This window comes from Rhineura floridana, chromosome 22, assembly GCF_030035675.1.
Source record: "Rhineura floridana isolate rRhiFlo1 chromosome 22, rRhiFlo1.hap2, whole genome shotgun sequence".
Taxonomy (NCBI): domain Eukaryota; kingdom Metazoa; phylum Chordata; class Lepidosauria; order Squamata; family Rhineuridae; genus Rhineura; species Rhineura floridana.
Genome location: NC_084501.1, coordinates 10040561 through 10056391, shown reverse-complemented (window position 1 = coordinate 10056391; position 15831 = coordinate 10040561). Strand labels below are relative to the sequence as shown.

Genomic DNA, 15831 nt, shown 5'->3' with positions numbered 1-15831 from the left:
CAAAAGATGTGTCTGTCCCTGGTAAATAGGGGACTATTGGCACATAGGCATCAGAACCACCCCTGCCCAGAGCGGGGTGGGTGGGTTATGTCCCTTCCTTCCTTATATGCTACTCAAAGACCAGAGGTTTCAAGGGACCTTAGAAGGCAAAGCCCCTGAAGAAAGTTCACTTAAGCTGAAACACATCAGACTACTCTAATAATAAGCATTCGTCTTTTCCAGCATCTCTGAGGTACATGTCTCTTTCTCTGCACTTTTTTGTTGTTAAACTATTGCTGTTGTTCTCTTTTTCTTTGTCAGGTATGGATGAATAACTGTATTTCTGGTCTGTGGACTGTATCCAGCTAAGCCCTACTCAGAGAAGACCCATTGAAATCAATGGTCTTAAGTCCATCATGGCTATTGATTTCAGTGTGAGTAGGACTTAATTGGATATATAACCCTGTATCAATTTTGTATGCGGTTCGTTCATAAACCCATTATGCCCAAGATCCACATTAACATGATTTTTTTTAAAGTCTGTATAAAGATTTGTATTTTGGAAAGTATTGAAATATGTGGGATCGCCTTGCCCCATATATGCCCACTCAGCCCCTTCGATGTGCAGAACTGTCACAGATGCCACATAATACTCATTCTGCATTTGTAAAAAAATGGTCTTTTAGTGTAGCAGCACCTACTCTTTGGAACTCCTGCCTATTGACATCAGGCAGGCGCCTTCGCTGTACTCTTTTGGGTGACTGCTTAAACATTTCAGTTTAGGCAAGCCTATCCAGACACTTTGGCTGCAATCCAATACATGTCTTCTCAGAAGTAAGCTCCACTGGGTTCAATGGGAGTTACTTCCAAGTAAGTGTGTATTGGATTGCAGCCTCAGATGTTGACGTGTTTTAATCTCATTTTAGTTTACTGCTGATTTTAATTGACTTTGAAATGTTTTCATTAAACGCTTAGAGGTTTTGCTGCAATCAAGTGATACATAAATTTTGTTAAATAAATAAATAAACATATAACATTAGTCAAAGTCAGGATAAACCTGGTGTCCTCCATTAGCTATAGTATCTGGGGCTGATGGGAGCTGTAGTCCAAAACAGCTGGAGGACACCATGTTGGCTACCATTGGAATAGATTATTTATGTCTATAAATCCCCTGAATCTCTATTTCACTTGCTTTTATGTTTTTATACTGTTTTATTGATTTTAGGCTATATTTTTGTTTTCATGGCTATTGCTTTTTATATTGTACACAGTGTACTCTACTTCATTTCAGTGGCTCTCCTCTGAGTATATCTTAGTTGGATTCAACCCATACGTTATCCTAAAATACACATACAGCTGAAAACTTTTTGGAAAAATCCGGAGAAGTGCAAAACTTAAAAGCTAATTGTGTTATGACCTGTCTGTTAGTCTGGAGAGGTGTGAATTAGGTTGGTGCAGACCGAATGAAATTCTCCTCCATTCTTTCTCTCTCTCTCTCTCACCTTTAAAGTGTTGGAATTCTCTCATCCTCTCCTCTAGACACAGCAAAACTTTGCATATTGCAAGCTTCCCTTTCATAATTAAAATTGGGGGAACTGCCAAGGGCTTCGCTGTTTGGAATGCTTTGTCCTCTGAGTGAACAATGCAAAATCTGCCTATTTCTTCTTGCTAGGGATTTACGACAACAGGAGATGACGATGGAGAAACGGGGGAAATGAATTTGGAAAATAAACATTACTCCCCCAAAAAAGTTGACATCTGTCCCACCATCCCCCTTGCAGAAAAAACAATGGCGATTACTTTTAGTGTTCATTTGAAGTCTTAACGAAAGCCACTAATGAGAAGAGCAAGGGCAGGCTGCTCTGAGCGCTGGCTCGTGCCCAGGCCCCAGAGGGTTTGCGGAAGAGAAAATCTAACAAGGTGAACCTGAGCTACTCATTAATCCTGCTGCTTTGTCGAAGATCTTTGGGTGGCCTGCCCTGTTCCAAGGTCAGCACTGGGCAAGGCTCAGCCCATCAGCCTTACAAATGGAGGGCCTATTTTTATGCCCCTGGCATCTTCTTAGCAAAAGCAAAACATGATCAGAAATATCCACCTGCCGTGGTGGTGGTGGTGGGGAGACTGGTTGTGACAGTGTCAGGAAGTGTTTCATTTCATGCATCTGCTCCAGTTGTGCATAAAGCAGACATTTGGAAAGGGCTCTTATTTTTAAGAGTAAAAGAAGTATGCTGGAGAGGGGCATTGAACCTTCCCTTTCTCCATGCCTTAACTTCCTCTTAGTCTGTTGGTCCAGCTAATTCTCTCTATTATTATTATTATTATTATTATTATTATTATTATTATTATTATTAACCTAAGGATGATGGATGACATTCCTTGATAGGGATGACACCTCCTACTGGAAGAAACAGTCTGAGTCTGCTAAAGCCTTTTGCCTCCTCTCCAGGCGGAGGACTCATCCCTCCCACCAGGATAGGGATGGGCAAGAATTTAAATTCAGTTCTCATTTCAAGCTGAATCTACCAAGTCCACATTTTTCAAAACTATTTATTTATTACATTTATACCCCGCCTTTCTTTTCGTGACAGAAACCCAAGGCGGCTTACATAGGGTTCCCAGGCGATCTCCCATCCAGGCACTGACCAGACTTGACCCTGCTTAGCTTCAGCAGGGAGCTGGCCTCATGTGCCTTCAGACCATAGCCTGGGAAATTCGCACTTATTTGAATTTTGCGACACCATTCGCCAACCAATGTTTAGAAAAATATATATATTAGGAGGAAGCATACACAAAAAATAATATATGTATGAAAGAAACATGCAAAAATGCATTATATGATGAGAAACGGCTTGCAAAAATGTGTACATTGGTCAAAACTGCCTACCAAAATGTATTTAATAGGCAAAATTCGCACTAAAATGTTGCAGAATTTTCATGGGGAGTTAAAAAAAAGCCCCAATGCAAATTTCTGAAGAAATGTGGAGACCTGAATGAAAGGTTGGAAAAATGAAAAACCGAGAGAATCAAAATATCTTTATATCCTTACTTTCACCAGACCAACCCTGCCTGCAGTTGATGATGGTCAGGGCTGCCTCGTGTTTTCTAGCACACTTTCCTTCTGAGTCTTTATTCCTGTGTTTTATTGTCAGTTCTCGCTTGTCTTTTTTTGTCGGCGTGTGTTCCTGTTCCTTGGTGTGTGTCTGTGGTGACTGGGTGTTCATGCATGCTGTTTTTTTCTGTGTCCTCCCCCCCCTTTGCTTTACACCCTTCCCACACTTTTCCCTCACTGCTGTCATTTGTGTGCCTTTCTCCCTCTCATCCCTTTGGGTTTTGGGGGTTTCTTGGAGTTGGGCTCGAGAAGACACTTCTTCAGGTGTGGAAGCAGCCAGTCAGGGTGCGCTTCATGAGGATGGGGCAGTGGTAGTAAAAGAATATGGAGCAGCGGTTCCCACTGGCAGACTGCTTCGATGGGGCCGCCATTTTGTGTGTGTTGCAGCTGTGGCCACCTTGCCCCTTCAGCTCCATTCCAGCCAGTGATTCTCATAACCCTTTGGTACTCCATTTTTAAATCCATTAAATATAAAACAATAACATAAAAGGCATTTAATAAATCTGTATACCACTTTTCAATCATTCCTCCCCCTCCCCAGTGGTTTTTTTTAATAGGCTAGTATGCCGGGTCCTTCTGGCATTTAAACTGCCTTGATGGTGTGGACAGTGTTTTAACTCTGGAATAACAGCACAGGTAAGATGACCTGAGTGACAGGGCACTTTGTGCCTGGTTCCCAGATGCTATATTGAGATATACCAAGTATTTATACCCAAGGGCAGGCAGGGGGGCTGGTGCTGGGTAGAGCACAGGGATGGGCAAATCTCTCTATTCTGGTTTCTCGCAGTTTCTAATTTTTCCAAATCTTAAATTCAGTAAGCAAAAAAGTCCTCATGAAAATTCATCAGCATTTTAGTGCATTTCTGAATGTTTCTCCCCCCCCTAATATACACCTGGTACAGGTGGGGGGAGCCTGAGGCTCTCCAGATGTTGCTGGACCATAACTCCCATCTTCCCTGACCATTGGCCATGCCTGCTGGGGCTGATGGGAGTTGTAGTCCAGCAACATCTGGAGGGCCAAACCAAAAGAAGGAAACATGAGAAGAGCCTGCCTGCTAGATCGGGCCAAAGGCCAATTCAGCTTTCTGTCCTTTCTCAAGGCCAACCTTGAGAAGCCCACAAGCAGGACCTGAACTTTTCTCCCCTGCCGTTGTGGAGAACGTTAATGCATCTATCCACCTAGCAATGTATAAAATGTCCCCCAAGACTCCAGAACCCAGGTTTGTGTTTTTTTTAATTAAATTTTATTGTGAGCCTCCTTAAAATTAAATGAGTTTGTTCAACTCCTGATGCCAGTCGTAACAGGGGAGTCATTTCCTCCCCCTAATTCCACTTCTGCACACGTCACCCAAGCCCATATTAAAAACTAGAGCGAGCAGCTTTCGAATCCCTGAGGTGTCCAAAGCTCTGAGTGAGTTTCCTGTTCCCATGTGTACTTTGTGGAGCACTGGCGCATGAAAAAGTATCCGTATGGAGCCCTTTGCCGACAAATAGGAACATAGAAAGCTGCCTTATACTGGGTCAGACCTATTGGTCCACCTGGCTCAGAACTGTCTACAGGTAGTGGCTCCCTAGAGTTTCAGGCAGGGGTTTCTCCTAGGCTTGTGTGACTAATAAGTTCACTTTTATTGGTCTGTCTTGAATCTACTGCAGGAATAATGGTAGTAATCATCATCATCGTCATTAGTATATATCTTTAAAGAGTTCACATGCATTATCTAGTTGTAATCCTTACCAACAACTCTGTAAAGTGAGGGTGCATGCAATTGAACCCTCCCCCCCCCTTCGTGCCAGGCTGGGGAGTGAGTGGAGACCAGCCTTTGCCAGGCTCCCTCTGTGGAATATTGTCTGTCATTGCAGAGCCGATGCCCGTCGAACATGTAGGTGGAGGTGCATTCTAGGGCCGGGAAGGGAGAGGGGCTGAGCCAGACCAGAAACCATTAGATCCTGAGCTGGCCTCACTGCCATCGTGTGACAGCATCGGGCCTGAATTGGACAGCAGCTCCAGGCTGGTGCAACAATCCCCGCCACCATCTTCTGCCATGCACAGTACGACTGCAGATGCAGCAGTGGCGCTGCCACTCTGTTAAGCCCTGCTGGGCAGCAACCAGGGTTAGGATTGTACCCTAACTCAGTATTATTCCCCATAATATTACAGATGGGGAGGACTGAGGCTGAGAATGAATGGTTTGTCTAAGTCTTGTGAGCTCATGGCAGAGGTGAGATTTTAACTTCCTGGTTCGAAGCCCTGGGAGAAATCAGAACCAACGTTTTGCCAGGATGACTGGAGTTTAGAATGGGCAGATTTCCAGTTGAGCCAGCTGAACCTGGTTCTGGCTCACCCAGAGATACACCAGCATTAAGTCCTCCATCCCAGCTGAACCAGGGCTCAGCCAGCACAGCCAGGGCAATGCTAAAATCCAGAGAAAGGGGTGTTCCTGGGGGAGTGGTGGGGGGGATGGCAGGGGTGGGACAGGGCAGGAGGAGAGTTACCCTGTTCCAAACTCCGTTCACCTCAGTCACGTGACCTAGCAACCCAGTGGAAGTTACACTGGCAAAAAGGATGGTGTAAGTGAAACCCTATTTTAAAGGCTGTTTTTTTCCTCTGCCAGGCTTGGGCTGGCTCATTTGGCAGTAGCACCACTCCTGAACAGAGTTTGGAATAGGGGTATGGTGAAAAATGGAAATGGTCTGCCTTCAAGTTGATCCCGACTTATGGCGACCCTATGAATAGGGATTTCATTTTATTTATTTATTTATTTATTCTATTTCTATGCTGCCTTTTGGCCAAAAGGCCCTTAAGGCGGCTCACAAGGTTGTGGAGCTGCGGGACACTATGGCTACTTGTTTCCCTGGCACTCCTCCAAAAAGCTCCTTAGAAGTGGTGCAAGTTAATTCCCTCCCATTGGAAGGGCAAAAAAACAACAACAAAACAAAAGAGAATAAACTACAAACCCCACCACTTCCTGCCCTGCTTGCCCCAGATCTCTGCCCCCATCCCTTCTCCCCCAAGTAAGCGGTAAGCGGTATTCAGAGGGGGTTTACCATTGCCTCCCTTTGAGGCTAGTCCTCCCCAGCTGGCTAGGGCCTGCTCAGCTTGCCACAGCTGCACAAGCCAGCCTCTTCCTTGTCCGCAACTGCCAGCTGGGGGGCAACTGGGCTCCTTGGGACTATGCCGCTTGCCCACGGCTGCACAGATGGCAGGGCACGTAACCCCTGAGCCGCTCACTGTGGGGTGATTTTTAGCTGGCCCTTGTCACCCAGGAGACCCGAGCAGAGATTTGAACTCACAGACTCTGGACTCCCAGCCAGGCTTTCCTCCCACCAACTTAATGTACCCCAGGATAAATTACGCTGGCTTCCTGTAGTTTAGGTTGCTTCGTTAGTCTCTTAGCCAGTAGACACCAGGCTTGTGATGGTGGTGCAAATGGAGACAGCTCAGAGCAGATGGAGCAAAATCTTTCAGAACCTTCCCACACAGAGTTTATTTATTTATTTATTTATTGGATTTTTATACCGCCCCACTAGCATAGCTCTCTGGGCAGCGTACAACAAATATGAATAAATACAAGAAAATCACATAAGCAATACAAAAACAGATATATATAGAAATCCACAATCTAAAACCAGATTAAAAACATATATAGAAAAAATTTAAAATGCCTGATAAAATAGGAAGGTTTTAACTTGGCGCCGAAAAGATAGCAGCGTCGGCGCCATTCGTATCTCTTCGGGAAGACTATTCCACAGTTCGGGGGCCACCACTGAGAAGGCCCTAGTTCTTGTTACCATCCTCCGAGCTTCCCTATGGGTTGGAGCCCGGAGGAGGGCCTTCGATGTTGAGCGCAGTGTACGGGCAGGTTCATATCGGGAGAGGCGTTCCAATAGGTATTGTGGTCCCGCGCCGTATAAGGCTTTATAAGTTAAAACCAGCACTTTGAATCTGGCCCGGAAGCATATAGGTAGCCAGTGCAAGCGGGCCAGAACAGGTGTTATGTGTTCGGACCGCCTGGTCCTCGTTATTAGTCTGGCCGCTGCATTTTGCATCAGCTGTGGCTTCCGGACCGTCTTCAAAGGCAGCCCCACGTAGAGCGCATTGCAGTAGTTTATCCTCACAGCAACCCTGCGAGGTAGGTTAGGCAGAGAGGTGCCCTGAGGATGGCCCAGAGTCAACCCTGAGCAAGGATCTGAATCCAGACCTTCCTGGTTTGAGTGTGTCTATCAATGTGTGGTGAGGGAACCAGGCCGTGGTCTTTGGAATGAGACCAGGATATTGCCAGTGTCTCCCTGTTTCCTCCTGTGAAATGTTGAAGGCTACGAAGGCCCAATTTTGACCCACCCATGTGTGACGTTTCCAAACCTGATGGCCTAGCAAACCGTTGGAATGAAATCTGTCACTCGAAAGTGCCTTTGGACAGCAGAGGACCGAAGGTCTTTAATTTCCCCTTTCTAAGCTGCCTGTTGCTGGTGTGAAGAGACTGGCGGGGTGCGGGGAGGGAGAGAAAGATGGAAAAGCCTCTGTCTAATTCACGGCCGGCTGCTTCCCCGGAGAATAAAAACCCTGTTATCAAGGATATTGATGCGAAAATGAGTTATGGACGTAAACAGCTGGGGTCTCTCAGCAACGTGCCAGGGAGAAGGAGCAGGTTGGTTGGCAGGGACAGAGAAAGATGTTTTGGAGAGCTAGGGGGTGGAAAAAGGGGTGGATGGCTTAAGGAGGCTGCCTTTTAGAGGGGTCCAGCAGGACTTTCTGTTTTGGGGTGGGAGCAAGGCGAAGGGTTAGAGTGCAGTGGACTGCGGTCTTGGGTCCTCTTTGCCCAGCTTCTGGGCAAGGAGAGAGTTGGGCTTAAAAGAAGGCATTCAAGGGTTAGGGGGTAGGAAGCAGTGGCCCGGGGGGATGGGCAGCATAAGGTTGCATAGAGGGTTCCATACAGATTATATTTTTACCCTTCCTTTTTTTTAGTCCTTCCTCCAAGAAGCTCAAGGTATGTCCCTTTTTCTTCCCCTCCCCACACCCTACATTTTATCCTCACACACCAACTCTGCAAGGTAGATTAGGCAGAGAGGTGCTGGGGCTGGCCCAGAGTCAACCCAGAAGGCTTCATGGCTTGGATGAGCAAGGATCTGAATCCAGGCATTCCTAGTTTGAGTCTATCTATCACATTACACGGTGCCCAGTCCTTGGTCCCGGAAAGGATTTCCGTTCAAGCTGACATTTTCTATATCATCATGAGGAAATAAATAAATAAATGGATGAGCAAGGATCAAGCGCGTGCTGATCAATAGCAATTTTGAGGACAAATAAAAGTGAGTTAAAGAAGCCTTCCTCTGCTCACCTCCCTCTCTCCTGCTTTGCTCAACGGGGCCTGTGTTGGCAGTATGCAGAAGTGAAGTACAGAGCAGCAGGATCCCTGGGAAAGGCAACTTGGGATAGTGGTTAGAGGTCCAAAGTCCTGCCCTGAATGAACATTAGGGATGGGGGAGAAACTCAATTCAGTTTCCACGTCAAGGCAATTTATCCAGTTTGCACTTTCCGAAACAATTTAAGAACTGAAACAGCCATCCTTCAAAATTCCCACTTTCTCCAAATTTTGCAGTGCAGTTCTCCAGCTAGCCAGTGTTTACCAAAATGCACATATTAAATGAAAGTGTGCATAACAGTCAATATATTGCTGAAAATAACATACAAAAGGGATTAGGAGAAAATGCTTGCAACAATTTATACATTAGTCAACACTACATACAAAAATGTGTTTATTAAGAGAAATGCACTCTAAATTCTGAAGAATTTTCATTAGGATTTTTTTAAAGAAGAAAATGTAAACTGGTGCAGAAAAGTGGAGAACTGAATTTAAGATTGCAAAAATTAGAAACTGAGAGAACAGAAACGGTCAAATCCTTCCATCCCTAGAAAGCAGTAAGCAGAAGTAAACTACAGAGCAGGGGGATCCCTGAGAAAGGCAGCTGGTTAGAGATCCAGATTCCTACACTGCATGAATATACAACGAAAATGTAAGATTGGCAGAGGGACTTTGATGAATAGGATAGTGAGGCAGCGGTTGCAAAATATACCAGTGTCTTAGTCAGGATAGGACGTGGAAGTGGAACTGCCTCCTCTCAAAACAGCTCCCACTCAGAGATGAGCAGGTGATCATGCTCACTTCAGTGCCTAAGAATGTTTTACTGGCTGATTTCTGCAGATCAAGCTGCTACTAAAAGCATGGGAATAGGCCCTTTTCTGGGAAGTTGGCACCCTACCAAGGGACAGAGAGGCACAGCAGAACCTAGGAAGTCAGGGTGATGGTGGAGCTTGGGGGACTATAGAACAGTTGGAGCAAAGCCTGGCAGGATGTTCAGTATCCTGGCTTTCCAGGTGATCAGTACTGGTTACTTGGTTGAACCAGACCCCATAGGCAGAAATTTTGTGACGAATGATTATGCTTTGCTGGAAAGGAGAACATGCATCACCAACGAAAAAGAAGACAAAAGAGGACACTGATTTGCTAAATGTTTGCATGTGCTAATCAATATATATTGATGCAAATTTATAAATGATTACTATAATTGAAATAGAAATCTCACCATAGTGGGGAAAGACTGTGACCAGGTGACTCGTATGCCTGGGCTCAGTCCGGGTAATAATTGAAAACGGGCAACTTCAAGGCTCTCTTGCTTTCCCTTATTAGGGTTCTTTATCTTTCAGCCAGATGTGGTCCAAACAGCCCTTCAAATAGAAAGGATGCTTTCAAATGGAGGACTGTTCTCTGAAAAATAGGACACATGGATACCCTAGAAAAAAAAGGGGGAGGGACTCAGGGTACCACACTTATGTGTCACAAGGGCCAGTGCGTAACTGCTTCAATTTAAATGGAGGTGCTCTAATGCCAGTATTGATAAACAGTATTAATAAACAATATTAACACAAACTTTAATGTTATAAAATTAAAAGCAAGGGTGTAAAGCAGCCTGCGGCAAATCTTTGCCTCTCCCAGATGTTGCTGAACTCCAACTCCCATCACTCCTTGCCATTGGCCATGCTTGCTGGACCTGACGGGAATTGTAGTTCAGCAACATCTGGGAGGGCCAAAGGTTCCTCCAAACCTGACCTAGAAGTTATTAGGCATTCATGTGATTTTGTGCTCCTTGACCAGAACACAAGAATAGAATACTGGAGAAAGCTAACTTCTAACGAACTTTTGGATAGAATTCTGCCTGTATACTTTTTCCAGAAATAAAAGGGACAGAGACTTATTTTTAAAGTTATTTTTAAACAAAAGCTGAAAATTCATGGAAGGGGCCTGCTGGAATATCCCCGAGGGGGTTCAGGCCCCTCAGTGGCTATGGTGTATAGTGGAGGTGGGGGAACCAGCATGGCCATTGGCAAGGGATGATGAGAGGTAATGGTGTCCAACAAGAAGTTCCCCACCACTTCTGGACAACAACCTACACTGCTGCCTCTGGATCTTTTCACTGCTGCCAGAAATGAGGAATGCGTGGCAGTATTATTATTAATTTCTATAACACTTTTCAGTGTGCCAGATGCTTTAAAGGCTTGTTCAATGCTCAGATTATGGGGGGGGGGAGATTGGGGGGGAAGATCCATCTTGAAATCTACAAGCCCTGATCATGAGCTCCCCACCAATTTGGGTCTAAGCATGTCAACCCCATACCCTTTTTAAAAAATATGCCTTTGTATGTTGTAAGCCTCCTTGATGTACTCTATAAAAAGTGTGGCCTATAAATACTGTAATAAATAAATAATAAATAAACCTGCTAAAAACAGTAGCTAAATTTCTTTTTATTTACAGAATTATATACTGGCCAAATAACAAAAGTTATAACTAAAAAAGTCACTAAAATATAAATATATTATAATGCACAAGCATAAAATCTAAAAACGAATAAAACCACCAGCAGAATAAATCCAGTTTAACACCAGCAAAGGGCTAAAAATATTAACATGGACATTTTAAAATGCAACAAAAGTACATAAGAAGAGCTTTACAGTACTGGATCAGGCCAAAGGCCCATCTAGCCCAGGATCCAATTCTCATAGTGACCTATCAGATGACACTGGGAAACGCAGTAGCAGGACCTGAACACAAGAGCAGCTCTCCCCACTTGTGATTCCCAGAAACTGCCTTTGATAGTGGAAAAGCCTGGGGAAGTGGCTGGGTGAGAAAGGTCTTTATCAGGCACCAAAAAGACCACAGTGTAGGCACCAGGTAAGGTTCTCTGGGAAGGGCATTCCAATGCCAGGGCACCACTGCTGAGAAGGCACTCTCTCTGGTAGCCACCAGCCAAATCTCATTCAGTGGGGGGGGGTGTACCTGGAGAGGGACCTAAAATGACATTAAGGTCTAGGTATATATGGGAGGAAGTGTCACACACGCAACCCCCCCCCCCAATTCTTCAGATTGTAAATTGTTTTGACTGATTTTAATCTTGTATTTTTATATTGTTGTAATCTGGCCTGAAGAGCAGGTAAGAAACAACAGCAGCAGCAACAGTCAGCACAATAGGTAAGGCCTCTATTCCCCTTGTACTCTGAGCCCCCATCAGTAGTTCCGAACTGAATCCTCTCTGCTTAGATGTGCAAGGGCTAGTTGTGGGCTACTCACTCACAAGAGAAATGTGCTCTGCATAATCTCAAAAGCACATAAGTATTTATTCATGTGTTCCGGGACTGGGACCTGGCCCAGAACTGGGGCCTGATTACAGTGATGGCTGGGTCGAATGAGAGACAGATGCCTAGTCTCACCTCCAAGGTGCAGGTTCTCTAACTGCTAGTCCTTTCTGTTCTTTAGGGCCACCAACGTTTGATTTCACAAATGTTGGGCTGATTGCAAAGTTGGGGTAGGCATAACTGAGTTGGGGGGGCACTTCTTGGAGGGTCAGGACACAGCCAGGATGGAAGGGCAATAGCTCAGTGCCTGGCATGTAGAAGATCCCAGGTTCAGTCCCTGGCATCTCTAGGTAGGGCTGGGAAAGACTTCTGTCTGAAACCATGGAATATCATACCCAGTCAGTGTAGGCCAGGTGTGAGGAACCTTTGGCTCTTCAGATGTTGCTGAACTACAACTCTCATCGTCCCTGGCTGTTGGCCATACTTGCTGAGGCTGATAGGAGTTGTTGTTTAGCAATATCTGGAGGGCCAGAAATTAATAGGTGAGGAACCTCAGGCCTGGAGACTAAATATGGCCCTCCAGAATTCTCTAACAGGCTCTTGGGACTCTCCCCAGCCATACCCCCTCTCCCTATGTCACAATCTTCCCTAGCCCTGCTTTGCATTCCCCTTGTTTGGAATGTGTCCTTGCGCTCTGATGATGCCTGTTATTTGCCTGGATGAAGAGGGGTGTGTGTAGAAACTAGCTTATCGTGCAAAGGTAATATTCACATGTATTGCTACATCCACTTTTGCCTCTGGCCCCATCCACCACTGGCATGTGGCCCCCAGAAGGTTGCACAGAAGGGAAAGTGGCCCTTGGGCTGAAACTTTTTTCCCACTACTGTTACAGGCAATTCTGAGCTGGATGTACTCTGCGTAGGGCATCTTCCTGCATTCCTTTTCTGTCCTATGGAATCTTCTGAACAAGGGACGGAGTTAGGAGGAAATCTGGTGGGCCAGAGGTGGAGCCAGAATGGAGCCTGGAGAAATATTGCTCTCACTGACTTTCTAGACCCCAGTTCCGGCTCCCCAACAGAATGCAATAAAGTGCTGGCCTATTGTGAGTCCTCTTCTCCCTGCAGAGCTGGCATTTAGAACTCAAGCAGCCCGCGGTGCAGATGCATCCGCAGCAGAGCCTGCTCCGCGAAGTCACCTTGACCCAGCTCAGCTGCCACGTTATGCCGTGGGGGGTTCCAGCTTCCCTGATTAGCAGCAGCTGCCCCCATCTTTGCTTGCAGGGGGAGGGGGGCTCCGCAGAGCCGTTAACCGGAGCTGCTGCACAGTCAGCCGGGCAGGGAAGTCAGGCATGGAGGAAGGGCCTTCTGGCCTCTGCCATTTCCCGCTTGAATGGCCCTCCCGGTCTCCCCCCCTCCCCCCTCGGGCTGCAGTAATGTAGTTAAGACACGCTTGGATTCTTAATAGAGGGGAGAGGATTGAAGGGAAATATTAATCAGGGAGCACTGGGCTGTAGGGACTAAGCGGCTGGGGAGCGGAGGCAAAAGAAACAAGAGGCGTGGGGAGCATTTGTCATCTTGCGAGGACTCGGCTGCTGGATTTCCCTGAGAACATGCAGCTTTCCATGATCACTGCGAGACACGGCTCCCCTCCCACAGTACAGGGTAGAAGTCCAGATTCCTGGCTCATAGCCCTGAACGTGAATCATAATGGGGAAAGGAAGTGGGTGGTAATCCCTGAATTAAACCCACAAGGCCCATCCTGTAAACTCTACCCAGGTTTAACCAAATCACACCTCCCTCTGTAGATCCCTCAATACAGTAGCCGGGGGGGGGCACTGCAAAAGATGGCCAAGGTCCTCTGACTGCCTCTCCCAGTAATTTGAGCACTGGGCTCAATCCTGCTCGGAGCTGGAAAAAAAGCATCCAAGGGCTCTTCCAGACTTTTGCTATTTTGGGATGGGATCTAGAATGTGTACACACCACACATTTTAAGCTACACACACACACCAGAAACCTGGGAACAGTTGTTTACCCCTCACAGAGCTACAATTCCCAGTACCAATAACAAACTATAGTTCCCAGGATTCTTTGAGGGAAGCCATGTACTTTAAATATGCTTTAAACGTATGGTGTGTGCACAGTCTCAGTCACATAGTGGCAAATTGAGGTATGCACAATTAAAGTTGATTTGGTGCTCTTTGCAACAACCCCCACCCCAAATCAGAGTTTTTGTGATAAAGAAGGTGATAGGAAAATGAACTGGAAGGTGTGGGATAATTATTGCTTGACGCAATGTTGTATAATCTCCCTACTAACAAATTAGAATGAATGCTCAATAAATAGCTTGCGTTGTCTAACCTCCCTGAAAACTCTGTGCAAACAACTCAGAAGGAATACTAGGTAGACAGGAGATCTGGAAGCAACTCGAGAATTCTGGATCTTAGCATTCATCCCTGAGAGGATTATTCAGCCTCTGCCCTCCCTCCCTAGGGAAGAGAGATGGAATCAAAAAGCTCTTCCTGCTGTCAGTTTGAATCATGGTGGGGACCAAAGAGTCATAAACAGAAAGTTAAGCACTTAAGACCTGCCCATATACATACACACATTTCACATTCATTTGTCCTCAGAGTTTTTCAGGAGAGGTTCTGGGGCTCAGGCCTGCAGGGGATCCCAGCCATTTGTTGTGGAAGTCCTGCACCTTCATTTTAAGTATAGGAGGACAGGCCGCAGCTTGCTTGGTAGTGATGGGGAAACACCCTGTACATACCCAGAGGTACTTTTGTGCATTGATGCATTGAGGTAATGTGGACTTTGGGCTTAATAGTTCTATGCGGGAGGGGACGGTTCGTTAGCCAGCTGTGCTGTTTTGGGGGACCCTCCTACTTGTCCTGCTGACCGAGGGCCCTGATGTCTGCCCTAAAGTCCTGCCCTCATGGTGCCACTACTTTTACTCCTACTTAAACCTGTTTCTAGAAGGAAAGCGGCCACCCACAAATGGGGAGGGGGCTTATTGCTACTAAAGGAAAAGAGATGGGGGCTACACAGGGTCAGCCATACCTGGAAGAGATTTTTGTTTTCCTGTTTATCCCACTGATACATGCATACTTCTTTGTGTATTCTAGATCCTAGGGGTGGCTGAATCTGTCAATTTCTCTTTCCCTCAGTTTCTCATCTTTCCAGTCTTCCGTTCAGTCCTCCACATTTCCATACCAGTTTGCAATTTTAAAACAATGCCCATGAAAATTCATCATAGTCTCCTCCTAATATATTAATTTTTCTAGGCAATTTTTCCAAATATACAGTTTTGCAAAGCGATTTCCCCTAATATAATGCATGTTTGTATGCTATTTTCACTAATGTATGCATTTGTATGCACACTTTAAGTTGTATGCATTTTTGTACACATTTCTTGCCTGAAGAACTGCACTGCAAAATTTGGAAAAGTGCAAATTTTGAAGGATGGCTGTGTTTTGGTTCAAGTATTGTTTCGAAAACTGCAAATTCAGTACGATCGCCTTTAAATGCGAACTGAATCAAATTTCTCTCCATCTCTACCAGATTCACACACAGACTGGCAGACACACCTACACACAATCCTTACTCATATGCTAGCAGGCACATAAATACACCCGCACTTTCTCCCTTTCCTCTTGTGGAAGATCCTTGCCCAGTAATTGCCACAAAGCTTTGCACAAACACTGCAGTGCCCCTCCAGCCCCCTCATCATTTGCAACAAACGAATCTATTGCCACTGATCTGTCAATCCTCACTGGGCTTATTATTCTCTTGCGCACATGCCCCCCACCCATTATTATTATTCTAAATCGATGAAGGTGGGGTTTTATTTAGAGGAGGAGGAGAGAATTTTTAGGAGGAAGGGGTTGTATGGAGGCACTGTCTGTAATAATTGCATTGTTAGGCCAAAGAGATTCCTTGTTCTGCTATCTAATTTCTGCGCCTTTATTAAACGTGATTGCTGGCTTGACAGCTGTGGGGAAATGAGCAGCGCAGTGGCGTGTCAGCAGGAGAGCCTGTCGCTTTACAAATTGTTGCGCGTGACAAGAAAACCTTATTGCACCAGGAGACAGAGAGAGAGAAAGAATGGTGCTGGGGGAGAG

The 15831-nt window shown here is 45.7% G+C and overlaps 1 protein-coding gene across 3 annotated transcripts in view; it reads left to right on the top strand.

Moving 5' to 3' along the window:
- The window catches only part of MACROD1 (mono-ADP ribosylhydrolase 1), a 366194-nt gene that overhangs the window by 152023 nt on the left and 198340 nt on the right, over positions 1–15831 (top strand). The gene's annotated exons all lie outside the window — the stretch shown is intronic.